Source organism: Zingiber officinale, chromosome 1A (genome assembly GCF_018446385.1).
Source record: "Zingiber officinale cultivar Zhangliang chromosome 1A, Zo_v1.1, whole genome shotgun sequence".
NCBI lineage: Eukaryota > Viridiplantae > Streptophyta > Magnoliopsida > Zingiberales > Zingiberaceae > Zingiber > Zingiber officinale.
This window is the reverse complement of record NC_055987.1, coordinates 183,490,693-183,518,172: the sequence shown is the minus strand read 5'-3', so window position 1 is coordinate 183,518,172 and position 27,480 is coordinate 183,490,693. Positions and strand designations below refer to the sequence as shown.

At 27.3% G+C, this 27,480-nt stretch overlaps 1 long non-coding RNA gene and 12 other non-coding genes across 13 annotated transcripts; all 13 read left to right on the top strand.

The window, feature by feature from the left end:
- The first annotated feature begins 1,633 nt into the window (after window positions 1-1,633).
- On the top strand, window positions 1,634-1,707 carry TRNAI-AAU. The gene has a single exon. It is a non-coding gene; the product is annotated as a tRNA-Ile (tRNA).
- A 765-nt stretch (window positions 1,708-2,472) lies between these two features.
- On the top strand, window positions 2,473-2,546 carry TRNAI-AAU. Its single transcript has one exon. It is a non-coding gene; the product is annotated as a tRNA-Ile (tRNA).
- A 765-nt stretch (window positions 2,547-3,311) lies between these two features.
- Window positions 3,312-3,385, top strand: TRNAI-AAU. The gene has a single exon. It is a non-coding gene; the product is annotated as a tRNA-Ile (tRNA).
- A 766-nt stretch (window positions 3,386-4,151) lies between these two features.
- TRNAI-AAU lies at window positions 4,152-4,225 on the top strand. The gene has a single exon. It is a non-coding gene; the product is annotated as a tRNA-Ile (tRNA).
- Window positions 4,226-4,990: 765 nt separating this feature from the next.
- On the top strand, window positions 4,991-5,064 carry TRNAI-AAU. Its single transcript has one exon. It is a non-coding gene; the product is annotated as a tRNA-Ile (tRNA).
- Window positions 5,065-6,669: 1,605 nt separating this feature from the next.
- TRNAI-AAU lies at window positions 6,670-6,743 on the top strand. The gene has a single exon. It is a non-coding gene; the product is annotated as a tRNA-Ile (tRNA).
- Window positions 6,744-8,347: 1,604 nt separating this feature from the next.
- TRNAI-AAU lies at window positions 8,348-8,421 on the top strand. The gene has a single exon. It is a non-coding gene; the product is annotated as a tRNA-Ile (tRNA).
- Window positions 8,422-9,187: 766 nt separating this feature from the next.
- Window positions 9,188-9,261, top strand: TRNAI-AAU. Its single transcript has one exon. It is a non-coding gene; the product is annotated as a tRNA-Ile (tRNA).
- A 1,116-nt stretch (window positions 9,262-10,377) lies between these two features.
- Window positions 10,378-10,451, top strand: TRNAI-AAU. Its single transcript has one exon. It is a non-coding gene; the product is annotated as a tRNA-Ile (tRNA).
- Window positions 10,452-11,209: 758 nt separating this feature from the next.
- TRNAI-AAU lies at window positions 11,210-11,283 on the top strand. The gene has a single exon. It is a non-coding gene; the product is annotated as a tRNA-Ile (tRNA).
- A 1,901-nt stretch (window positions 11,284-13,184) lies between these two features.
- TRNAI-AAU lies at window positions 13,185-13,258 on the top strand. The gene has a single exon. It is a non-coding gene; the product is annotated as a tRNA-Ile (tRNA).
- A 5,519-nt stretch (window positions 13,259-18,777) lies between these two features.
- TRNAI-AAU lies at window positions 18,778-18,851 on the top strand. The gene has a single exon. It is a non-coding gene; the product is annotated as a tRNA-Ile (tRNA).
- Window positions 18,852-21,245: 2,394 nt separating this feature from the next.
- Window positions 21,246-22,451, top strand: LOC122038607. The gene is made up of 3 exons (XR_006127908.1): window positions 21,246-21,621; window positions 21,755-21,972; window positions 22,392-22,451. It is a non-coding gene; the product is annotated as an uncharacterized LOC122038607 (long non-coding RNA).
- The last annotated feature ends 5,029 nt before the right edge of the window (window positions 22,452-27,480 follow it).

Sequence of the window (27,480 nt, the reverse complement as noted above, 5' to 3'; positions counted from 1 at the left end):
AATTATGTTAAAATAGAAACTTTGTTGGTTAGAGTGTTGTATCGATAATATGAAGGCTATAGGGGCCTATCTATATATATATATATATATATATAAGCTAATTTTATTTATATCTTTGATATGCTTTTCTAATATATAATATTCTTGGTCAAAGATAACTATAATAAAATTACATATTAGATATATATACACCTAGCAACCTTTTATCTGGGAGAGTAGGAATGAGACTAGTGCTTCGGGCAGACAGTGCAAAAGCTTGATGTGGCTAAAGACTAGGATTTTCATAAGCAAAACTAGCATAATAGGTGGAATCAGAATGAGAGAGCAGAAAAATTAGAGAGTGAAAGTGGTTTGGAAGAGAAGAATGATTAAGTGCTTCAAGTAGAAGGTGCAAAAGAATAGAGTGGTGAAAGATTAGGTTTTTTAGAAGCAAAACGAGCTTGATAGGTGGAAGGAAAATTAGAGAATGGAAGTGGTGTGGAAGAGAAGTAGAGTGGTTAAGTGCTTCGAGCGACAAGTGAGTTGGCTAGGAACACATCAAGTGAAGCGGATTGGATAGAGTATTTGCAAAATAAGTGTGCTCATTAAAGTATAACAATAGCCTATTAGCTCAGTTGATTAGAGCGTCATGCTAATAACGCGACGGTCCTGTATAGGGCAAATTTATTTTATTTTATTTTATTATATTATAATATATGTTTTTTCTAATATATTATTTTCATAGTGAAAATAAATATATTAAAATTTTATGTTTAATATATATAAAACACTAAAATTACATTTCAATGTATACCTAGAAAAAATTTAATTGTTTAACAAAAAGCTTAATCTATAACAATGGTCTATTAGCTCAGTTGGTTAGAGCGTTGTGCTAATAACGTGAAGGTGTTCAAGACATGTATAGGCCAAATTTATTTCATTTTATTATAATATGTGTTTTTCCTAATATATAATTTTCTAAGTGAAAATAAGTATATTAAACTTTTATGTTTAATATATATAAAAATACTAAATTAAATTTCAATGTATACCAAGAAAAATTTAGTTGTTCAACAAAAAAATTTAATATATAACATATCCTATTAGCTCAGTTGGTTAGAGTGTCGTGCTAATAACGTGAAAATTATAGGTTCGAGAATTGTATGGGCCAAATTTATTTCTTTTTATTTATAATATGTGTTTTTTCTAATATATAATTTTCTTAGTGAAAATAAGTATATTAAAATTTTATGTTTAATACCTATAAAATATTACAATTATATTTCAATGTATAACTAGAACAAATTTAATTGTTCAAAATAAATTTAATCTATAACAATGGCCGATTAGCTCAGTTGGTTAGAGCGTCGTGCAAAAAACTTAATACATATAAAGCACTAAAATTACATTTCAATATATACCTAAAACAAATTTAATTGTTTAACAAAAAAATTAATCTATAATAACGGCCTATTAGCTCAATTGGTTAGAGTGCTAATAACACGTAATATGTGTTTTTTCTAATATATAATTTTCTTAGTGAAAATAAGTGTATTAAAATTTTATGTTTAATACATATAAAACATTACAATTATATTTCAATGTATAACTAGAACAAATTTAATTGTTCAAAATAAATTTAATCTATAACAATGGCCTATTAGCTCAGTTGGTTAGAGCGTCGTGCTAATAACGCGAAGGTCACAGGTTCGAGACCTGTATAGGCCATAGGCCAAATTTATTTCATTTTATTTTTATAATATATGTTTTTTCTAATATATAATTTATTTAGTTAAAATAAATATATTAAAATTTTATGTTTAATACATATAAAGCACTAAAATTACATTTCAATATATATCTAGAACAAATTTAATTGTTTAACAAGAAAATTAATCTATAATAATGGCCTATTACCTCAATTGATTAAAATGCAAAGCATCCACATCATCCTAAATTTTAGATAAAATAGCGAAAAAACCTTTGCATCAACTACCTTATCCATTTCCTAGATTTAAATTTGATGAATAGTGATTCTCTAAATTTAGAGAATAAACCTCTAACTTAAAAATAAAATAATATTTTTTTTAATCTCTCTCCTTTCACTCATTTCATATATATAATAATAAAAAATAAAAGAAAGAGAAGAAAATAATAAAAAATTAAGATTGATGAAAATTTTAGAATAGTTGATATAGTGTATAGTGAAAAATGATTGTCTAAATTTAATAAAGTGAGTCATTACCCTAAATTTTAGATATAGTAATAAGGAAACTGATGTGGATGCTCTAATAACGCGAAGTCATTGAGACGTGTATAGGCTAAATTTATTTCATTTTATTTATATTATGTGCTTTTTCTAATATATAATTTTCTTAGTGAAAATAAGTGTATTAACATTTTATGTTTAATACATATAAAACATTACAATTATATTTCAATGTATAACTAGAACAAATTTAATTGTTCAAAATAAATTTAATCTATAACAATGGCCTATTAGCTCAGTTGGTTAGAGCGTCGTGCTAATAACGCGAAGGTCACAGGTTCGAGACCTGTATAGGCCATAGGCCAAATTTATTTCATTTTATTTTTATAATATATGTTTTTTCTAATATATAATTTATTTAGTTAAAATAAATATATTAAAATTTTATGTTTAATACATATAAAGCACTAAAATTACATTTCAATATATATCTAGAACAAATTTAATTGTTTAACAAGAAAATTAATCTATAATAATGGCCTATTACCTCAATTGATTAAAATGCAAAGCATCCACATCATCCTAAATTTTAGATAAAATAGCGAAAAAACCTTTGCATCAACTACCTTATCCATTTCCTAGATTTAAATTTGATGAATAGTGATTCTCTAAATTTAGAGAATAAACCTCTAACTTAAAAATAAAATAATATTTTTTTTAATCTCTCTCCTTTCACTCATTTCATATATATAATAATAAAAAATAAAAGAAAGAGAAGAAAATAATAAAAAATTAAGATTGATGAAAATTTTAGAATAGTTGATATAGTGTATAGTGAAAAATGATTGTCTAAATTTAATAAAGTGAGTCATTACCCTAAATTTTAGATATAGTAATAAGGAAACTGATGTGGATGCTCTAATAACGCGAAGTCATTGAGACGTGTATAGGCTAAATTTATTTCATTTTATTTATATTATGTGCTTTTTCTAATATATAATTTTCTTAGTGAAAATAAGTGTATTAACATTTTATGTTTAATACATATAAAACATTACAATTATATTTCAATGTATAACTAGAACAAATTTAATTGTTCAAAATAAATTTAATCTATAACAATGGCCTATTAGCTCAGTTGGTTAGAGCGTCGTGCTAATAACGCGAAGGTCACAGGTTCGAGACCGGTATAGGCCATAGGCCAAATTTATTTCATTTTATTTTTATAATATATGTTTTTTCTAATATATAATTTATTTAGTTAAAATAAATATATTAAAATTTTATGTTTAATACATATAAAGCACTAAAATTACATTTCAATATATACCGAGAACAAATTTAATTGTTTAACAAGAAAATTAATCTATAATAATGGCCTATTACCTCAATTGATTAAAATGCAAAGCATCCACATCATCCTAAATTTTAGATAAAATAGCGAAAAAACCTTTGCATCAACTACCTTATCCATTTCCTAGATTTAAATTTGATGAATAGTGATTCTCTAAATTTAGAGAATAAAACCTCTAACTTAAAAATAAAATAATATTTTTTTTAATCTCTCTCCTTTCACTCATTTCATATATATAATAATAATAAATAAAAGAAAGAGAAGAAAATAATAAAAAATTAAGATTGATGAAAATTTTAGAATAGTTGATATAGTGTATAGTGAAAAATGATTGTCTAAATTTAATAAAGTGAGTCATTATCCTAAATTTTAGATATAGTAATAAGGAAACTGATGTGGATGCTCTAATAACGCGAAGTCATTGAGACGTGTATAGGCTAAATTTATTTCATTTTATTTATATTATGTGCTTTTTCTAATATATAATTTTCTTAGTGAAAATAAGTGTATTAACATTTTATGTTTAATACATATAAAACATTACAATTATATTTCAATGTATAACTAGAACAAATTTAATTGTTCAAAATAAATTTAATCTATAACAATGGCCTATTAGCTCAGTTGGTTAGAGCGTCGTGCTAATAACGCGAAGGTCACAGGTTCGAGACCTGTATAGGCCATAGGCCAAATTTATTTCATTTTATTTTTATAATATATGTTTTTTCTAATATATAATTTATTTAGTTAAAATAAATATATTAAAATTTTATGTTTAATACATATAAAGCACTAAAATTACATTTCAATATATATCTAGAACAAATTTAATTGTTTAACAAGAAAATTAATCTATAATAATGGCCTATTACCTCAATTGATTAAAATGCAAAGCATCCACATCATCCTAAATTTTAGATAAAATAGCGAAAAAACCTTTGCATCAACTACCTTATCCATTTCCTAGATTTAAATTTGATGAATAGTGATTCTCTAAATTTAGAGAATAAACCTCTAACTTAAAAATAAAATAATATTTTTTTTAATCTCTCTCCTTTCACTCATTTCATATATATAATAATAAAAAATAAAAGAAAGAGAAGAAAATAATAAAAAATTAAGATTGATGAAAATTTTAGAATAGTTGATATAGTGTATAGTGAAAAATGATTGTCTAAATTTAATAAAGTGAGTCATTACCCTAAATTTTAGATATAGTAATAAGGAAACTGATGTGGATGCTCTAATAACGCGAAGTCATTGAGACGTGTATAGGCTAAATTTATTTCATTTTATTTATATTATGTGCTTTTTCTAATATATAATTTTCTTAGTGAAAATAAGTGTATTAACATTTTATGTTTAATACATATAAAACATTACAATTATATTTCAATGTATAACTAGAACAAATTTAATTGTTCAAAATAAATTTAATCTATAACAATGGCCTATTAGCTCAGTTGGTTAGAGCGTCGTGCTAATAACGCGAAGGTCACAGGTTCGAGACCTGTATAGGCCATAGGCCAAATTTATTTCATTTTATTTTTATAATATATGTTTTTTCTAATATATAATTTATTTAGTTAAAATAAATATATTAAAATTTTATGTTTAATACATATAAAGCACTAAAATTACATTTCAATATATACCGAGAACAAATTTAATTGTTTAACAAGAAAATTAATCTATAATAATGGCCTATTACCTCAATTGATTAAAATGCAAAGCATCCACATCATCCTAAATTTTAGATAAAATAGCGAAAAAACCTTTGCATCAACTACCTTATCCATTTCCTAGATTTAAATTTGATGAATAGTGATTCTCTAAATTTAGAGAATAAAACCTCTAACTTAAAAATAAAATAATATTTTTTTTAATCTCTCTCCTTTCACTCATTTCATATATATAATAATAATAAATAAAAGAAAGAGAAGAAAATAATAAAAAATTAAGATTGATGAAAATTTTAGAATAGTTGATATAGTGTATAGTGAAAAATGATTGTCTAAATTTAATAAAGTGAGTCATTATCCTAAATTTTAGATATAGTAATAAGGAAACTGATGTGGATGCTCTAATAACGCGAAGTCATTGAGACGTGTATAGGCTAAATTTATTTCATTTTATTTATATTATGTGCTTTTTCTAATATATAATTTTCTTAGTGAAAATAAGTGTATTAACATTTTATGTTTAATACATATAAAACATTACAATTATATTTCAATGTATAACTAGAACAAATTTAATTGTTCAAAATAAATTTAATCTATAACAATGGCCTATTAGCTCAGTTGGTTAGAACGTCGTGCTAATAACGCGAAGGTCACAGGTTCGAGACCTGTATAGGCCATAGGCCAAATTTATTTCATTTTATTTTTATAATATATGTTTTTTCTAATATATAATTTATTTAGTTAAAATAAATATATTAAAATTTTATGTTTAATACATATAAAGCACTAAAATTACATTTCAATATATATCTAGAACAAATTTAATTGTTTAACAAGAAAATTAATCTATAATAATGGCCTATTACCTCAATTGATTAAAATGCAAAGCATCCACATCATCCTAAATTTTAGATAAAATAGCGAAAAAACCTTTGCATCAACTACCTTATCCATTTCCTAGATTTAAATTTGATGAATAGTGATTCTCTAAATTTAGAGAATAAACCTCTAACTTAAAAATAAAATAATATTTTTTTTAATCTCTCTCCTTTCACTCATTTCATATATATAATAATAAAAAATAAAAGAAAGAGAAGAAAATAATAAAAAATTAAGATTGATGAAAATTTTAGAATAGTTGATATAGTGTATAGTGAAAAATGATTGTCTAAATTTAATAAAGTGAGTCATTACCCTAAATTTTAGATATAGTAATAAGGAAACTGATGTGGATGCTCTAATAACGCGAAGTCATTGAGACGTGTATAGGCTAAATTTATTTCATTTTATTTATATTATGTGCTTTTTCTAATATATAATTTTCTTAGTGAAAATAAGTGTATTAACATTTTATGTTTAATACATATAAAACATTACAATTATATTTCAATGTATAACTAGAACAAATTTAATTGTTCAAAATAAATTTAATCTATAACAATGGCCTATTAGCTCAGTTGGTTAGAGCGTCGTGCTAATAACGCGAAGGTCACAGGTTCGAGACCTGTATAGGCCATAGGCCAAATTTATTTCATTTTATTTTTATAATATATGTTTTTTCTAATATATAATTTATTTAGTTAAAATAAATATATTAAAATTTTATGTTTAATACATATAAAGCACTAAAATTACATTTCAATATATACCGAGAACAAATTTAATTGTTTAACAAGAAAATTAATCTATAATAATGGCCTATTACCTCAATTGATTAAAATGCAAAGCATCCACATCATCCTAAATTTTAGATAAAATAGCGAAAAAACCTTTGCATCAACTACCTTATCCATTTCCTAGATTTAAATTTGATGAATAGTGATTCTCTAAATTTAGAGAATAAAACCTCTAACTTAAAAATAAAATAATATTTTTTTAATCTCTCTCCTTTCACTCATTTCATATATATAATAATAATAAATAAAAGAAAGAGAAGAAAATAATAAAAAATTAAGATTGATGAAAATTTTAGAATAGTTGATATAGTGTATAGTGAAAAATGATTGTCTAAATTTAATAAAGTGAGTCATTACCCTAAATTTTAGATATAGTAATAAGGAAACTGATGTGGATGCTCTAATAACGCGAAGTCATTGAGACGTGTATAGGCTAAATTTATTTCATTTTATTTATATTATGTGCTTTTTCTAATATATAATTTTCTTAGTGAAAATAAGTGTATTAACATTTTATGTTTAATACATATAAAACATTACAATTATATTTCAATGTATAACTAGAACAAATTTAATTGTTCAAAATAAATTTAATCTATAACAATGGCCTATTAGCTCAGTTGGTTAGAACGTCGTGCTAATAACGCGAAGGTCACAGGTTCGAGACCTGTATAGGCCATAGGCCAAATTTATTTCATTTTATTTTTATAATATATGTTTTTTCTAATATATAATTTATTTAGTTAAAATAAATATATTAAAATTTTATGTTTAATACATATAAAGCACTAAAATTACATTTCAATATATATCTAGAACAAATTTAATTGTTTAACAAGAAAATTAATCTATAATAATGGCCTATTACCTCAATTGATTAAAATGCAAAGCATCCACATCATCCTAAATTTTAGATAAAATAGCGAAAAAACCTTTGCATCAACTACCTTATCCATTTCCTAGATTTAAATTTGATGTATAGTGATTCTCTAAATTTAGAGAATAAACCTCTAACTTAAAAATAAAATAATATTTTTTTTAATCTCTCTCCTTTCACTCATTTCATATATATAATAATAAAAAATAAAAGAAAGAGAAGAAAATAATAAAAAATTAAGATTGATGAAAATTTTAGAATAGTTGATATAGTGTATAGTGAAAAATGATTGTCTAAATTTAATAAAGTGAGTCATTACCCTAAATTTTAGATATAGTAATAAGGAAACTGATGTGGATGCTCTAATAACGCGAAGTCATTGAGACGTGTATAGGCTAAATTTATTTCATTTTATTTATATTATGTGCTTTTTCTAATATATAATTTTCTTAGTGAAAATAAGTGTATTAACATTTTATGTTTAATACATATAAAACATTACAATTATATTTCAATGTATAACTAGAACAAATTTAATTGTTCAAAATAAATTTAATCTATAACAATGGCCTATTAGCTCAGTTGGTTAGAGCGTCGTGCTAATAACGCGAAGGTCACAGGTTCGAGACCTGTATAGGCCATAGGCCAAATTTATTTCATTTTATTTTTATAATATATGTTTTTTCTAATATATAATTTATTTAGTTAAAATAAATATATTAAAATTTTATGTTTAATACATATAAAGCACTAAAATTACATTTCAATATATACCGAGAACAAATTTAATTGTTTAACAAGAAAATTAATCTATAATAATGGCCTATTACCTCAATTGATTAAAATGCAAAGCATCCACATCATCCTAAATTTTAGATAAAATAGCGAAAAAACCTTTGCATCAACTACCTTATCCATTTCCTAGATTTAAATTTGATGAATAGTGATTCTCTAAATTTAGAGAATAAAACCTCTAACTTAAAAATAAAATAATATTTTTTTTAATCTCTCTCCTTTCACTCATTTCATATATATAATAATAATAAATAAAAGAAAGAGAAGAAAATAATAAAAAATTAAGATTGATGAAAATTTTAGAATAGTTGATATAGTGTATAGTGAAAAATGATTGTCTAAATTTAATAAAGTGAGTCATTATCCTAAATTTTAGATATAGTAATAAGGAAACTGATGTGGATGCTCTAATAACGCGAAGTCATTGAGACGTGTATAGGCTAAATTTATTTCATTTTATTTATATTATGTGCTTTTTCTAATATATAATTTTCTTAGTGAAAATAAGTGTATTAACATTTTATGTTTAATACATATAAAACATTACAATTATATTTCAATGTATAACTAGAACAAATTTAATTGTTCAAAATAAATTTAATCTATAACAATGGCCTATTAGCTCAGTTGGTTAGAACGTCGTGCTAATAACGCGAAGGTCACAGGTTCGAGACCTGTATAGGCCATAGGCCAAATTTATTTCATTTTATTTTTATAATATATGTTTTTTCTAATATATAATTTATTTAGTTAAAATAAATAAATTAAAATTTTATGTTTAATACATATAAAGCACTAAAATTACATTTCAATATATACCTAGAACAAATTTAATTGTTTAACAAGAAAATTAATCTATAATAATGGCCTATTACCTCAGTTGATTAAAATGCTAAGCATCCACATCAGCTACCCTATCAAAAGATTTTATCCTAAATTTTGGATAAAATAGCGAAAAAACCTTTGCATCAACTACCTTATCCATTTCCTAGATTTAAATTTGATAAATAGTGATTCTCTAAATTTATTTCATTTTATTTTTATAATATATGTTTTTTCTAATATATAATTTATTTAGTTAAAATAAATATATTAAAATTTTATGTTTAATACATATAAAGCACTAAAATTACATTTCAATATATACCTAGAACAAATTTAATTGTTTAACAAGAAAATTAATCTATAATAATGGCCTATTACCTCAGTTGATTAAAATGCTAAGCATCCACATCACTACCCTATCAAAAGATTTTATCCTAAATTTTGGATAAAATAGCGAAAAAACCTTTGCATCAACTACCTTATCCATTTCCTAGATTTAAATTTGATGAATAGTGATTCTCTAAATTTAGAGAATAAAACCTCTAACTTAAAAATAAAATAATATTTTTTTTAATCTCTCTCCTTCCACTCATTTCATATATATAATAATAAAAAATAAAAGAAAGAGAAGAAAATAATAAAAAATTAAGATTGATGAAAATTTTAGAATAGTTAATATAGTGTATAGTGAAAAATGATTGTCTAAATTTAATAAAGTGAGTCATTACCCAAAATTTTAGATATAATAATAAGGAAACTGATGTGGATGCTCTAATAACGCGAAGTCATTGAGACGTGTATAGGCTAAATTTATTTCATTTTATTTATATTATGTGCTTTTTCTAATATATAATTTTCTTAGTAAAAATAAGTGTATTAACATTTTATGTTTAATACATATAAAACATTACAATTATATTTCAATGTATAAATAGAACAAATTTAATTATTCAAAAAAAAAATTAATCTATAACAATGGCCTATTAGCTCAGTTGGTTAGAGCGTCGTGCTAATAACGCGAAGGTCACAGGTTCGAGACCTGTATAGGCCATAGACCAAATTTATTTCATTTTATTTTTATAATATAAGTTTTTTCAAATATATAATTTATTTAGTAAAAATAAATATATTAAAATTTTATGTTTAATACATATAAAGCACTAAAATTACATTTCAATATATACCTACAACAAATTTAATTGTTTAACAACAAGAAAATTAATCTATAATAATGGCCTATTACCTCAGTTGATTAAAATGCTAAGCATCCACATCAGCTACCCTATCAAAAGAATTTATCCTAAATTTTGGATAAGATAGCGAAAAAAACCTTTGAGAATAAAACCTCTAACTTAAAAATAAAATAATATTTTTTTTAATCTCTCTCCTTCCACTCAATCTTTTCAATCTCTCTCCTTCCACTCATTTCATATATATCAGAATAAAAAATAGAAGAAAGAGAAGAAAATAATAAAAAATTAAGATTGATGAAAATTTTAGAATACTTGATGTAGTGTATAGTGAAAAATGATTGTCTAAATTTAATAAAGTGAGTCATTACCCTAAATTTTAGATATAGTAATAAGGAAACTGATGTGGATGCTCTAATAACGCGAAGTCATTGAGACGTGTATAGGCTAAATTTATTTCATTTTATTTATATTATGTGCTTTTTCTAATATATAATTTTCTTAGTGAAAATAAGTGTATTAAAATTTTATGTTTAATACATATAAAACATTACAATTATATTTCAATGTATAACTAGAACAAATTTAATTGTTCAAAATAAATTTAATCTATAACAATGGCCTATTAGCTCAGTTGGTTAGAGCGTCGTGCTAATAACGCGAAGGTCACAGGTTCGAGACCTGTATAGGCCATAGGCCAAATTTATTTCATTTTATTTTTATAATATATGTTTTTTCTAATATATAATTTATTTAGTTAAAATAAATATATTAAAATTTTATGTTTAATACATATAAAGCACTAAAATTACATTTCAATATATACATAGAACAAATTTAATTGTTTAACAAGAAAATTAATCTATAATAATGGCCTATTACCTCAGTTGATTAAAATGCTAAGCATCCACATCAGCTACCCTATCAAAAGATTTTATCCTAATTTATTTCATTTTATTTTTATAATATATGTTTTTTCTAATATATAATTTATTTAGTTAAAATAAATATATTAAAATTTTATGTTTAATACATATAAAGCACTAAAATTACATTTCAATATATACATAGAACAAATTTAATTGTTTAACAAGAAAATTAATCTATAATAATGGCCTATTACCTCAGTTGATTAAAATGCTAAGCATCCACATCAGCTACCCTATCAAAAGATTTTATCCTAAATTTTGGATACAATAGCGAAAAAACCTTTGCATCAACTACCTTATCCATTTCCTAGATTTAAATTTGATGAATAGTGATTCTCTAAATTTAGAGAATAAAACCTCTAACTTAAAAATAAAATAATATTTTTTTAATCTCTCTCCTTCCACTCATTTCATATATATAATAATAATAAATAAAAGAAAGAGAAGAAAATAATAAAAAATTAAGATTGATGAAAATTTTAGAATAGTTGATATAGTGTATATTGAAAAATGATTATCTAAATTTAATAAAGTGAGTCATTACCCTAAATTTTAGATATAGTAATAAGGAAACTGATGTGGATGCTCTAATAACGCGAAGTCATTGAGACGTGTATAGGCTAAATTTATTTCATTTTATTTATATTATGTGTTTTTTCTAATATATAATTTTCTTAGTGAAAATAAGTGTATTAACATTTTATGTTTAATACATATAAAACATTACAATTATATTTCAATGTATAACTAGAACAAATTTAATTGTTCAAAAAAAAAATTAATCTATAACAATGGCCTATTAGCTCGGTTGGTTAGAGCGTCGAGCTAATAACGCGAAGGTCACAGGTTCGAGACCTGTATAGGCCATAGGCCAAATTTATTTCATTTTATTTTTATAATATATGTTTTTTCTAATATATAATTTATTTAGCTAAACTAAATATTTTAAAATTTTATGTTTAATACATATAAAGCACTAAAATTACATTTCAATATATACCTAGAACAAATTTAATTGTTTAACAAGAAAATTAATCTAAAATAATGGCCTATTACCTCAGTTGATTAAAATGCTAAGCATCCACATCAGCTACCCTATCAAAAGATTTTATCCTAAATTTTGGATAAGATAGCGAAAAAACCTTTACATCAACTACCTTATCCATTTCCTTGATTTAATTATGATGAATAGTGATTCTCTAAATTTAGAGAATAAAACCTCTAACTTAAAAATAAAATAATATTTATTTTTAATCTCTCTCCTTCCACTCATTTCATATATATTATATATAATAATAAAAAATAAAAGAAAGAGAAGAAAATAATAAAAAATTAAGATTGATGAAAATTTTAGAATAGTTGATGTAGTGTATAGTGAAAAATGATTATCTAAAATTAATAAAGTGAGTCATTTACCCTAAATTTTAGGTATAGTAATAGGGAAACTGATGTGGATGCTCTTAATAACGCGAAGTCATTGAGACGTGTATAGGCTAAATTTATTTCATTTTATTTTTATTATGTGCTTTTTCTAATATATAATTTTCTTAGTGAAAATAAGTGTATTAAAATTTTATGTTTAATACATATAAAACATTACAATTATATTTCAATGTATAACTAGAACAAATTTAATTGTTCAAAATAAATTTAATCTATAATAATGGCCTATTAGCTTAGTTGGTTAGAGCGTCGTGCTAATAACGCGAAGGTCATAGGTTCGAGACCTGTATAGGCCATAGGCCAAATTTATTTCATTTTATTTTTATAATATATGTTTTTTCTAATATATAATTTATTTAGTTAAAATAAATATATTAAAATTTTATGTTTAATACATATAAAGCACTAAAATTACATTTCAATATATACTTAGAACAAATTTAATTGTTTAACAAGAAAATTAATCTATAATAATGGCCAATTACCTCAGTTGATTAAAATGCTAAGCAACCACATCAGCTACCCTATCAAAAGATTTTATCCTAAATTTTGGATAAGATAGCTAAAAACCTTTGCATCAGTTACCCTATCTATTCCCAAAATTTAGATTTGATGAATAGTGATTCTCAAAATTTAGAGAATAAAACCTCTACCTTAAAAATAAAATAATATTTCTTTTTAATCTCTCTCCATGCACTCAATTTATTCAATCTCTCTCCTTCCACTAATTTCATATATATAATAATAAAAAATAGAAGAAAGAGAAGAAAATAATAAAAAATTATGAATGATGAAAATTTTAGAATAGTTGATATAGTGTATAGTGAAAAATAATTGTCTAAATTTTATAAAGTGAGTCATTTACCCTAAATTTTAGATATAATAATAAGGAAACTGATGTGGATGCTCTAATAACACGAAGTCATTGAGACATGTATAGGCTAAATTTATTTAATTTTATTTTTATAATATAATATATGTTTTTTCTAATAAATAATTTATTTAGTTAAAATAAATATATTAAAATTTTATGTTTAATACATATAAAGCACTAAAATTACATTTCAATATATACCTAGAACAAATTTAATTGTTTAGCAAAAAAATTAATCTATAATAGTGGCATATTAGTTCAGTTAATTAGAGTGTTAAGCATCCACATCAGCTACCCTATCAAAAGATTTTATCCTAAATTTTGGATAAGATAGCTAAAAACCTTTGCATCAGCTACCCTATCCATTCCTTAAATTTAGATTTAATAAATAGTGATTTTCTAAATTTAGAGAATAAAACCTCTACCTTAATAATAAAATAATATTTATTTTTAATCTCTCTCCTTCCACTCAATCTTTTCAATCTCTCTCCTTCCTCTCATTACATATATATAATAATAAAAAATAGAAGAAAGAGAAGAAAATAATAAAAAATTAAGATTGATGAAAATTTTAGAATAGTTGATGTAGTGTATAGTGAAAAATGATTGTCTAAATTTAATAAAGTGAGTAACCCTAAATTTTAGATATAGTAATAGGGAAACTGATGTGGATGCTCTAATAACGCGAAGTCATTGAGACGTGTATAGGCTAAATTTATTTCATTTTTTTATATTATGTGTTTTTTCTAATATATAATTTTCTTAGTGAAAATTAGTGTATTAACATTTTATGTTTAATACATATAAAACATTACAATTATATTTCAATGTATAACTAGAACAAATTTAATTGTTCAAAATAAATTTAATCTATAACAATGGCCTATTAGCTCAGTTGGTTAGAGCGTCGTGCTAATAACGCGAAGGTCACAGGTCCAAGACCTGTATAGGCCATAGGCCAAATTTATTTCATTTTATTTTTATAATATATGTTTTTTCTAATATATAATTTATTTAGTTAAAATAAATATATTAAAATTTTATGTTTAATACATACTAGTGTGATCGTGCACACGCGTTGCGTGTGTAATATAATAATATATAAATTATTTGGGTCTTTGAAAATCCGAATTGGTTGGATTTTCTAGTGTCACCCTTATAAACCAAGAATAGAGAATCCCAGTAACGGGCTTCTCTATGCAAAAAATTATTTTAATTTAATATTATACTTGTCTTAGTAAAAAAAACTAAGAAAAGTATATTTTTTAACATCATCGGCCTAAAATATTTATAGAAGATTTTTTGATTATAGTATTGTCAATTCTAAGATATGGGACTAAAAAGAACTATATTTTTTTATATAAAACAACCAGATAAAATTAATGATGAAAAAAATTCATAATAATACGCTGTGGCTGAGTCTCGAACTCTAGATCACTGATTGTTTCGCTTGTGGAATTACTAATAAACCTTGAATTATTTTTAGTGTAAATAGAAAAAAGGACATTAACGTAAATACATTTAAGGCTTCACCAAAGTTAGTTAGTAAAGGGGGAGATTTTTAATAAAATAGTAAGATAAAGCACTAAAATTACATTTCAATATATACCTAGAACAAATTTAATTGTTTAACAAGAAAATTAATCTATAATAATGGCCTATTACGTCAGTTGATTAAAATGCTAAGCATCCACATCACCTACCCTATCAAAAGATTTTACCCTAAATTTTGGATAAGATAGCTAAAAAACCTTTGCATTAGCTACCCTATCCATTCCCTAAATTTAAATTTGATGAATAGTGATTCTCTAAATTTAGAGAATAAAACCTCTAACTTAAAAATAAAATAAAATTTCTTTTTAATCTCTCTCCATCCACTCAATCTTTTCAATCTCTCACCTTCCACTCATTTCATATATATAATAATAATAAATAGAAGAATGAGAAGAAAATAATAAAAAATTAAGATTGATGAAAATTTTAGAATAGTTGATGTAGTGTATAGTGAAAAATGATTGTCTAAAATTAATAAAGTGAGTCACTACCCTAAATTTTAGGTATAGTAATAGGGAATCAGATGTGGATGCTCTTAATAACGCGAAGTCATTGAGACGTGTATAGGCAAAATTTATTTCATTTTATTTATATTATGTGTTTTTTCTAATATATAATTTTCATAGAGAAAATAAGTGTATTAAAATTTTATGTTTAATACATATAAAACATTACAATTATATTTCAATGTATAACTAGAACAAATTTAATTGTTCAAAATAAATTTAATCTATAACAATGGCCTATTAGCTCAGTTGGTTAGAGCGTCGTGCAAATAACGCGAAGGTCATAGGTTCGAGGCCTGTATAGGCTATAGGTTAAATTTATTTTATTTTTATAATATATGTTTTTTCTAATATATAATTTATTTAGTTAAAATAAATATATTAAAATTTTATGTTTAATACATATAAAGCACTAAAATCACATTTCAATATATACCTAGAACAAATTCAATTGTTTAACAAGAAAATTAATCTATAATAATGGCCTATTACCTCAATTGATTAAAATGCTAAGCATCCACATCAACTATCCTATCAAAAGATTTTACACTAAATTTTGGATAAGATAGCTAAAAACCTTTGCATCAGCTACCCTATCCATTCACTAAATTTAAATTTGATGAATAGTGATTCTCTCAATTTAGAGAATAAAACCTCTAACTTAAAAATAAAATAATATTTATTTTTAATCTCTCTCCTTCCACTCAATCTTTTCAATCTCTCTCCTTCCACTCATTTCATATATATTATATATAATAATAAAAAATAAAAGAAAGAGAAGAAAATAATAAAAAATTAAGATTGATGAAAATTTTAGAATAGTTGATGTAGTGTATAGTGAAAAATAATTGTCTAAAATTAATAAAGTGAGTCATTTACCCTAAATTTTAGGTATAGTAATAGGGAAATTGATGTGGATGCTCTTAATAACGCGAAGTCATTGAAACGTGTATAGGCAAAATTTATTTCATTTTATTTATATTATGTGTTTTTTCTAATATATAATTTTCATAGAGAAAATAAGTGTATTAAAATTTTATGTTTTATACATAAAAAACATTACAATTATATTTCAATGTATAACTAGAACAAATTTAATTGTTTAAAATAAATTTAATTTATAACAATGGCCTATTAGCTCAGTTGGTTAGAGCGTCGTGCTAATAACGCGAAGGTCACAGGTTCGAGGCTTGTATAGGCTATAGGCTAAATTTATTTCATTTTATTTTTATAATATATGTTTTTTCTAATATATAATTTATTTAGTTAAAATAAATGTATTAAAATTTTATGTTTAATACATATAAAGCACTAAAATTACATTTCAATATATACCTAGAACAAATTTAATTGTTTAACAAAAAAATTAATCTATAATAATGGCCTATTAGCTCAGTTGATTAGAGTGCTAAGCATCCACATCAGCTACCCTTTCAAAAGATTTTACCCTAAATTTTGGATAAAATAGCTAAAAAACCTTTGCATCTGCTTTCATATCCATTCCTTAAATTTAGATTTGATGAATATTGATTATCTAAATTTAGATAATAAAACCTCTACCTTAAAAATAAAATAATATTTCTTTTTAATATCTCTCCTTCCACTCAATTTTTTCAATCTCTCTCCTTCCACTCATTTCATATATATAATAATAAAAAATAGAAGAAAGAGAAGAAAATAATAAAAAATTAAGAATGATGAAAATTTTTGAATAGTTGATGTAGTGTATAGTGAAAAATGATTATCTAAATTTAATAAAGTGAGTCATTTACCCAAAATTTTAGATATAGTAATAGGGAAACTGATGTGTATGCTCTAATAACGCGAAGTCATTGAGACGTGTATAGGCTAAATTTATTTCATTTTATTTATATTATGTGTTTTTTCTAATATATAATTTTCTTAGTGAAAATAAGTGTATTAAAATTTTATGTTTAATACATATAAAACATTACAATTATATTTCAATGTATAACTAGAACAAATTTAATTGTTCAAAATAAATTTAATTTATAACAATGGCCTATTAGCTTAGTTGGTTAGAGTGTCGTGCTAATAGCGCGAAGGTCACAGGTTCGAGACCTGTATAGGCCATATGCCAAATTTATTTCATTTTATTTTTATAATATATGTTTTTTCTAATATATAATTTATTTAGTTAAAATAAATATATTAAAATTTTATGTTTAATACATATAAAGAACTAAAATTACATTTCAATATATACATAGAACAAATTTAATTGTTTAACAAGAAAATTAATCTATAATAATGGCCTATTACCTCAGTTGATTAAAATGCTAAGCATCCACATCAGCTACCCTATCAAAAGATTTTATCCTAAATTTTGGATACAATAGCGAAAAAACCTTTGCATCAACTACCTTATCCATTTCCTAGATTTAAATTTGATGAATAGTGATTCTCTAAATTTAGAGAATAAAACCTCTAACTTAAAAATAAAATAATATTTTTTTAATCTCTCTCCTTCCACTCATTTCATATATATAATAATAATAAATAAAAGAAAGAGAAGAAAATAATAAAAAATTAAGATTGATGAAAATTTTAGAATAGTTGATATAGTGTATATTGAAAAATGATTGTCTAAATTTAATAAAGTGAGTCATTACCCTAAATTTTAGATATAGTAATAAGGAAACTGATGTGGATGCTCTAATAACGCGAAGTCATTGAGACGTGTATAGGCTAAATTTATTTCATTTTATTTATATTATGTGCTTTTTCTAATATATAATTTTCTTAGTGAAAATAAGTATATTAACATTTTATGTTTAATACATATAAAACATTACAATTATATTTCAATGTATAACTAGAACAAATTTAATTGTTCAAAAAAAAATTAATTTATAACAATGGCCTATTAGCTCAGTTGGTTAGAGCGTCGTGCTAATAACGCGAAGGTCACAGGTTCGAGACCTGTATAGGCCATAGGCCAAATTTATTTCATTTTATTTTTGTAATATATGTTTTTTCTAATATATAATTTATTTAGTTAAAATAAATATATTAAAATTTTATGTTTAATACATATAAAGCACTAAAATTACTTTTCAATATATACCTAGAACAAATTTAATTGTTTAACAAGAAAATTAATCTATAATAATGGCCTATTACCTCAGTTGATTAAAATGCTAAGCATCCACATCAGCTACCCTATCAAAAGATTTTATCCTAAATTTTGGATAAGATAGCGAAAAAACCTTTACATCAACTACCTTATCCATTTCCTAGATTTAAATATGATGAATAGTGATTCTCTAAATTTAGAGAATAAAACCTCTAACTTAAAAATAAAATAATATTTATTTTTAATCTCTCCTTCCACTCAATCTTTTCAATCTCTCTCCTTCCACTCATTTCATATATATTATATATAATAATAAAAAATAAAAGAAAGAGAAGAAAATAATAAAAAATTAAGATTGATGAAAATTTTAGAATAGTTGATGTAGTGTATAGTGAAAAATGATTGTCTAAAATTAATAAAGTGAGTCATTTACCCTAAATTTTAGGTATAGTAATAGGGAAACTGATGTGGATGCTCTTAATAACGCGAAGTCATTGAGACGTGTATAGGCTAAATTTATTTCATTTTATTTATATTATGTGTTTTTTCTAATATATAATTTTCTTTGTGAAAATAAGTGTATTAACATTTTATGTTTAATACATATAAAACATTACAATTATATTTCAATGTATAACTAGAACAAATTTAATTGTTCAAAATAAATTTAATTTATAACAATGGCCTATTAGCTCAGTTGGTTAGAGCGTCGTGCTAATAACGCGAAGGTCACAAGTTGGAGACCTGTATAGGCCTTAGGCCAAATTTATTTCATTTTATTTTTATAATATATGTTTTTTCTAATATATAATTTATTTAGTTAAAATAAATATATTAAAATTTTATGTTTAATACATATAAAGCACTAAAATTACATTTCAATATATATATACCTAGAACAAATTTAATTGTTTAACAAAAAAAATTAATCTATAATAATGGCCTATTACCTCAGTCGATTAAAATGCTAAGCATCCACATCAGCTACCCTATCAAAAGATTTTACCCTAAATTTTGGATAAGATAGTTAAAAAACCTTTGCATCAGCTACCCTATCCATTCTCAAAATTTAGATTTGATGAATAGTAATTTTCTAAATTTAGAGAATAAAACCTCTACTTTAAAAATAAAATAATATTTTTTTTAATCTCTCTCCTTCCACTCAATCTTTTCAATCTCTCTCCTTCCACTAATTTCATATATATAATAATAAAAAATTAAGAATGATGAAAATTTTAGAGTAGTTGATGTAGTGTATAGTGAAAAATGATTGTCTAAATTTAATAAAATGATACATTTATCCAAAATTTTGGATATAGTAATAGGGAAACTGATGTGGATGGTCTAATAACGCAAAGTCATTGAGACATGTATAGGCTAAATTTATTTCATTTTATTTTTATTATGTGTTTTTTCTAATATATAATTTTCTTAGTCAAAATAAGTGTATTAAAATTTTATGTTTAATACATATAAAACATTACAATTATATTTCAATGTATAACTAAAACAAATTTAATTGTTCAAAAAAAATTTAATCTATAATAATGGCCTATTAGCTCAGTTGATTAGAGTGTCGTGCTAATAACGCGAAGGTAACAGGTTCGAGACTTGTATAGGCCAAATTTATTTAATTTTATTTTTATAATGTATATCTTTTCTAATATATAATTTATTTAGTTAAAATAAATATATTAAAATTTTATGTTTAATACATATAAAGCACAAAAATTACATTTCAATATATACCTAGAACAAATTTAATTGTTTAACAAAAAATTTAATCTATAATAATGGTCTATTAGCTCATTTCTTTGGTCAAGGCCAAATTTATTTCATTCTATTATAATTTATGTTTTTTCTAATATATAAATTTCTTAGTGAAAAAAAGTATATAAAAATTTTAGATTTAATCATATAAAACACTAAAATTACATTTCAATGTAAACCTAGAATAAATTTAGTTGTTCAACAACAAAAAAAAAACTCAATCCATGTGAGATCTCGGAAAATTTAAATAATAGGGTTATTTGAGAAATAGCCTTACAGAATTTTTCCGGGATTTTTAGAAATTTTCTAGGAATTTTTCGGAGCTCGTATGACGGATTTTGAGGGGATCAATTTCGGGTTCGGATTAAAGCCTGTTTGGGATACCCGTTTAAGGGAGGGAAAGTTTAATTATAAATTTCCTTTCTTATTTCTTTTTCCCGAACCCGACTTAAACCTTTAACCGAGCTCTTCCTTCCCTCTCTGCCCCGACGCGATCCCGATCTCCCCTCCCTTCTCTCTGTTCTCTCTTGCGGACGAAGCAGCCGACGGTTCCGGCGGCTGTCGACCTCGACGGAAACCAGTAGAGTCACCGGAGCTTGCTGGAGCACGACGGGATTGGTGGAGTACCGATCTCCTTCGATCGAGGGGTTGCGGTTCGGTGGATTCAACGATCGATCGTCGGCGATACGGCAACTAGGGCACGGCGGGGGGTTGATTCGTGTTGTCTCCTAGCCAATCGACCTTCCCTTTCCTTTCCTCGCACTGCTCACAGTGCGATCCATCTCTTCCTTGGCCGGATCTGGATCGAGCCGTGCCACCCGATCACCGGCGTGGAAGGGGCGATTAGGGCTTCAATGGGTAAGCAATCCGAACCTTATTCCTCTTTCCTGTTCTTTGATCTGTGCCCTAGATCGCCAGGAGCCATTCCCCCGATCTCTTCTCTGTTCACCGATACCCTGTTCTTGATCCTCATCTTCTTGTGGTTGATTAGGTCTCGGTGGAAGATGATGGGATCCTTTGAGCTGTCGGCAGAGGCTAGGAGAGTTCTTGCTTGATTGGTGATCCCCACCGCTTGACCTCCTGCTTGATCAGATTGATAGCAGCAAGGTGAGGTCTTGTTCTGTTCTTGCTGTGGAGTTGTTCTTGGTTCCGGCAACACTTCAACCAGTAGCTTCTCTGGTTCCAGCAATCAACAGCAATTGGATCGAGGTAAGGTGTGTAGGGTTTGTCTTGTTTTAGATGATTGATCTTAGTGTGGATGAATTAGGGTTTATGTATTGGTTGAGTAGTTGGATGTAGATTTGATCTTAGATGTAGACCATTGTTGGATTTGATTATTTAGGTTTGGATTCTAGTAGTGATTGTTTGTGATTAGATCTAATCGCTTAGATTAACCTAAATGGAATGATTAGGGTTAAGACAAGTAACCCTAATCGACTATTGGATTTAATTTAGGTATTAGATAACTAATCTAATTGGTAATTAAGGATTAGGAAATTATTCCTAATTAACCGTTAGAAAGGTGGAGGGTTATAGGTTAGGGTTTGTCCCTAAATTTCTGTTTAGGATTTATTTAGCTATTTGTTTGTATTCTAGCTAAATAAATGTAAATGTATTTATTTACACAGGACTCTGATTCGAGACGAGCATCTCGATATTGGATCAGGACCGGATTGTACCTTCTATTTGAGGCGGGTACCCTCTGACTTATCTTTTGATAATGTCTTATGATATGTGTAGCTTATATATACTTACTAGTGGTAGATAGTAGATTATTCTCTCTCTTGGGCTTAGCTAGTTGATACCTATCACATGCTTCATCTGCTAGTTGCTTTACTTCAGGATTGGATAGTTTATCTCTTGCCATGTGTATATATGTTCATAGAGATGCATATCTATAGTGCTCTACTCTACTGGATTAGTTGCTTTACATGTGTGATACATGCTCTTGGATTCATGATACCTACATCATTGTTATATGTGATGTCTTTGGATTTATGCTGTTTCTTATCATTGTTATATATGTGTTTGTCTGTTTGGCATCTACACATATGGAGGAGGCTTTGTTCAGGTATGTCTGTAGCCGTATGCACCATATCGCATGATTGCATGCTGGGCGATTGACGACTCCATTATTGTTGAGCTCGTCGGCTAGCTACATTGACCTGCGCACCACGTGACCACTGCATGGGTAGTGGCACAACACCCAGGGTGTGTATGGCAGTTGCTCTGTTAGGCTCCGCTGCTCCACTCATGGGTAGTGTGACTGCAGCGTGGTAGCACACAGGGATCCCTCTCCGTCATTGTGTACCGAGAGATGAGAGCATGGCGCTCCCTCACTATGTTTGAGGTTGGAGGATAGGTGTACTCTGACAACATCCCGTCCACTCGGTCACTCTTCAAGAGTAGTGACGACAGAGTGCACGGTTGTCATAGCCCTACCCACGCGGTCTCACCATTGTGTGTGAGATTGCTGACTAGTGTCAGGGGTGACCATGTCATATTGATTGCATATGATTGACATGCATACAGGTTATATGCTTTTGCTCTGACTATCTTTATCTGTGTGTGTTTACAGTCAGTTGCACAAGCCTCGCAGGTGAGTACAGTTTAATTCAGTTATGCATTTTCTTATTATTCTTGCTATAGACTGTACTTTATGCCTATTGCTGGTTACTACAGTTTATTTCAGCTATGCATATCTGCTATTCTGTTAGGAGACTATACCGTAGGTTGTATGGCTAGAGAACTGTACTCTTGATCCCATGGTTTAGGAGACTGTACCTTAGGCTATTACTGGTGGATATATATTGCTGTACATGTCTATTGGTTTACCTGCTGAGTTCTTTGAACTCACCCCGTTTTTATTACCATTTCAGGTTGAGGCCGTCGAGAGATATTCCAGTCGCTAGCCCCTTTAGCGCGAGGATTTTCCTTGTCGGATTTATTCTGCTCTTGCGTCTTATATACTGGTATTGTGGGTTTGTATTGTGGACTTTATGTCGAACCTTTGGGTTTGCTGCTTTTGTTTTCCGCTGCAGATTTTCACACTACTTCGTGGATTTGTTTTCTTCGTTGTAGTGGAGTATGATGTGTACGTATATCTTTTTTGGTTTTATATCGTTCTTCCTTATTAAACTGCGTGGATTGAGTATATGTTGAGCTGTGTGGAATATTGATATAAACTGCGTGGTTTGTTTCTTATTTGTACTGTATTGTTCCGGCCGAATGTGGCCGAGGTATAGATATATGTATACTGAGATTCATTTTGTCCGCCGTACAGGGGAGATGCTGCCGAAATTTCTTCGGACAGGGACTACCTGGGGCGTGACAATCCAATTTGAAATACATTATATTCAACTTTAAACATCTAATTCATAATAATATATTCAAATCTAAGAATATATAATTATTTTACTCAACATTTAATTATATACCTACTAAATCGCTCACATTGTCCTTATCACTAATTAATATGCGCAATAGCCCGGTCAAATTCAGTGTACCAAACATTAATAGTACTTAAAGAGCACCATTAAATTTAAAAATAATAGTAAATTTAATATTAATGCATACCTAGCTTGTCTTTAGCAAAATTGGAAAAAAATTTACTATGATTCGAAACTTAGGTCTTGATTCAACTCAAAACTTAAGTTACTCTAGTTTTCAATCAGTTTGTGGATAAAAACATGATCTTAAATTTTAAATATTTAATTCAATATACTAATTAATTCAACATGATCTAAACATATAATGAATTTACTTAATTCTATACCTAGCTTGTATTGAGATAGAACAATTACTACCAAGAAGGCGACCACTCCGACATGAAACTTTATTGATCTTCTTCAACCTATCAGCCTCAATTAATCTCTTTTTTCTCTTCGAAATCACACTCACAGTATCCATTCTAAGCACGCCAATGCTTAAACTGTATGATCTTCAATTTTCGTTGTCATTTCTTAGCATGATCAAGCAATCAAATCAAAGAGCACTCACATAGAAGAAACCAGAGATTGGAAGACAGTATTAAGATCAGATCCAAGCGGAGTATACTAAAGAGGCGCAGAAGATCATCTCGTCTAAATCACACTCACAGATACGTTCTAAGCAATACCTGATCCATTCTAATATGAGTTCGCATGTTTAAACTCTGAGATTTTCAATTTTCGCAGTCATTTCTTAGGGTGATCAAGCAACAAAAACAAAGAGTACTCATAGAAGAAAGTAGAAAGATCAGATCCAAGGGATTATACTGAGGAGGCAGAGAAAATCACATCAACCATAAGATCTAAAGGATAGTTACTCACCGATTAAAATTTTCCCTTCGATCAGATCGCCGGAGCCAGCACTAGGAATCTGCAACTCCAGCTTCATCAGCGTCGCCGCATTCCTCCTCGAGCAGTGTCGGCATCAGAAAATCGATCGGAAATGGGAAAGGCCTGCGCAAGTGTCCTTTCGAATTCGAATGGGTAAAAAAGGGAAGGGCGAAAGGCGGCAAATGAAAAATGCAGTGGGAAGGTTTAATTAATAGGCCGCTCTATTGGCCCACCACTATTGGATCGGGTTTCTTATGGGCTTTATTCAATTTATGAGTTACTGTTGTCGTCAATTTTCGATTATTTGAATTCTTATTGATTATAACCGGATGATCTAAAGTTCAAATCATAGAAATAAAACTATGTACAATATAATTATCTTTAAAATTAGCCGATTCGAATAATTGAATACCTAAATTATCAAAAATAATAAAAACTATATAATTTGACTATATATCTGTTACTCTATTCCAAAGGATGTTAAATTAAATAAATAAATTTGATGTTCAAATTATTAATATCGATTAATATAGAAGGTTAGGATTAAAAATATTGACATATCTTAATAATAATATAATATTATTCATTTTAAGTCAAAATCTTTATAATTCTATTTTAGACTCTACTAAAAGATTTCATACTATTAGATATAAGTGATGTCAATGTGGAAGAGGAAATAGGCTCTATTACGAATAGGACTTCAGTCTCACATTGAAAGTTTCTTGGCATGTTGATTATTTTATATTGATTCATATACATGGATGATGTAAACAAATGCATGGGGAGAGGCTTATCTCATACGTGAGTGCACAAAGGGTACAAATCCAGGGTCCGGATTGCACAAAACTATGTTGACTCGTGTGCGGGCACGATCTGCGCGCGCTGAATGTCAGGCCGGTCGGGGCAAAATTTGTCCAAGTGGAACAACTAATATTTTGCCACGTAAACATTTTTGCTGCTGGATGCATTAAAGTAAGATTAATGCAGAATCAAAATGGTCAAGTGAAACGCTAGAGTTTCACAGCTCGACAAGTAATGATTGTTAACATTGTCGTTGATCTTAGCTCTTATATAAGGAGGTTGCGATCATAGGTAAAAATAGACACATAGAAAAGCAGCAAAAGCGCTCCACCTACGTTCTCTCCACCTTTGTCGTGCAACTTTTGCTCGACGGAGAGCCCGTGATAGTTCGGGTACTACTCAATTCGTTGTGAACACCAGTGCTTGGTGGAAATCATAGTTAACAGTTGTATCCTGGGCAAAGCTGTACTTGTGTTCAACGGGGCCTGAAGTGTATACTAAAAAGTGACTCTTTTGCTACGACAAATAATAATAAAGTTCAATTTACAAATAACATATACCCTAAATATATAAATAAACTAAAAATAAATATATTACATCAATAAAAAATTAATAAATATTTAAAATAATTATATAAACATTTTTCGTCTAGCTGTTTTAGAGATAAAAATATTTATTAAATCTGTATAATTCAATTGTTGAACTCTTTCTTTCTCAATCGATAACTTTGATAGTCCATTTAGTGTATTCTATAACATTGAGACCAATGTGGTGGCCGCAGACAGTAGCAAGGCGACAAGTAGTAACCACCATGCAATTAGGTCGTAGTTCACATAAGCGACTGAGGTAGCGTGCGATAGCCCCGTGCTACGAAATTAAGTCACGCGAGTAAAGGCCAACCGCCAACCTGCGTCGAATGAGATAGCCACTGCGAGAATCGACGTGATTAGGTCGCACAAATAATCCTTGTTGCATGATTAGGTTACAATTAGTGTCACGTGTTGCAAGACGAAGAAGATGGTCGAAGAAGAATATTATGATTATCTCTTGTTCCGTGGATCCGTGCCTTGGTAGAAAGAACGCCAAAGAAGAAATCGCGTGCAAAGAAGAGCAACACCAGAGAAGAAATTGCGTGCAAAGAAGAGTCATGCGTCGGTGTGTGCCTCGGAGTCGTGAGAATAGGTTTAACAGCTATTTAGGGTCCATGTCTCTCATTTTTTTTATATAATTAAAAAAATGGGCCCTTCATTGGGTTGGGCCCTGAGGCGGTTGCCTCTCTGGCCTCATGGAAGTTACGGCTCTGATCCTGGGAAACAAACGACCTGCGGAAGCCTCGAAGCACAGCCGAAGGTGGGTGAATCTGTTTCAAGGAAACTGTGACCCTCGCAGGCCTCGGTCCATTCGCCCGCTCGGATTCTTCGGTCGCTTGATTTCTCTGCCCAATCAGCTTGCTCGGTCGCTCGGCCTTTCTATTCGCCCGATCGACCACTTGCTCGGTCCCTCGGCCTTTCTGCTCACCTGACCAGTAACTCGCTCGGTCGCTCGGCCTTTTTGCTCGCATGATCGGCCACTCGCTCATTTGCTCTACCTTTTTGCT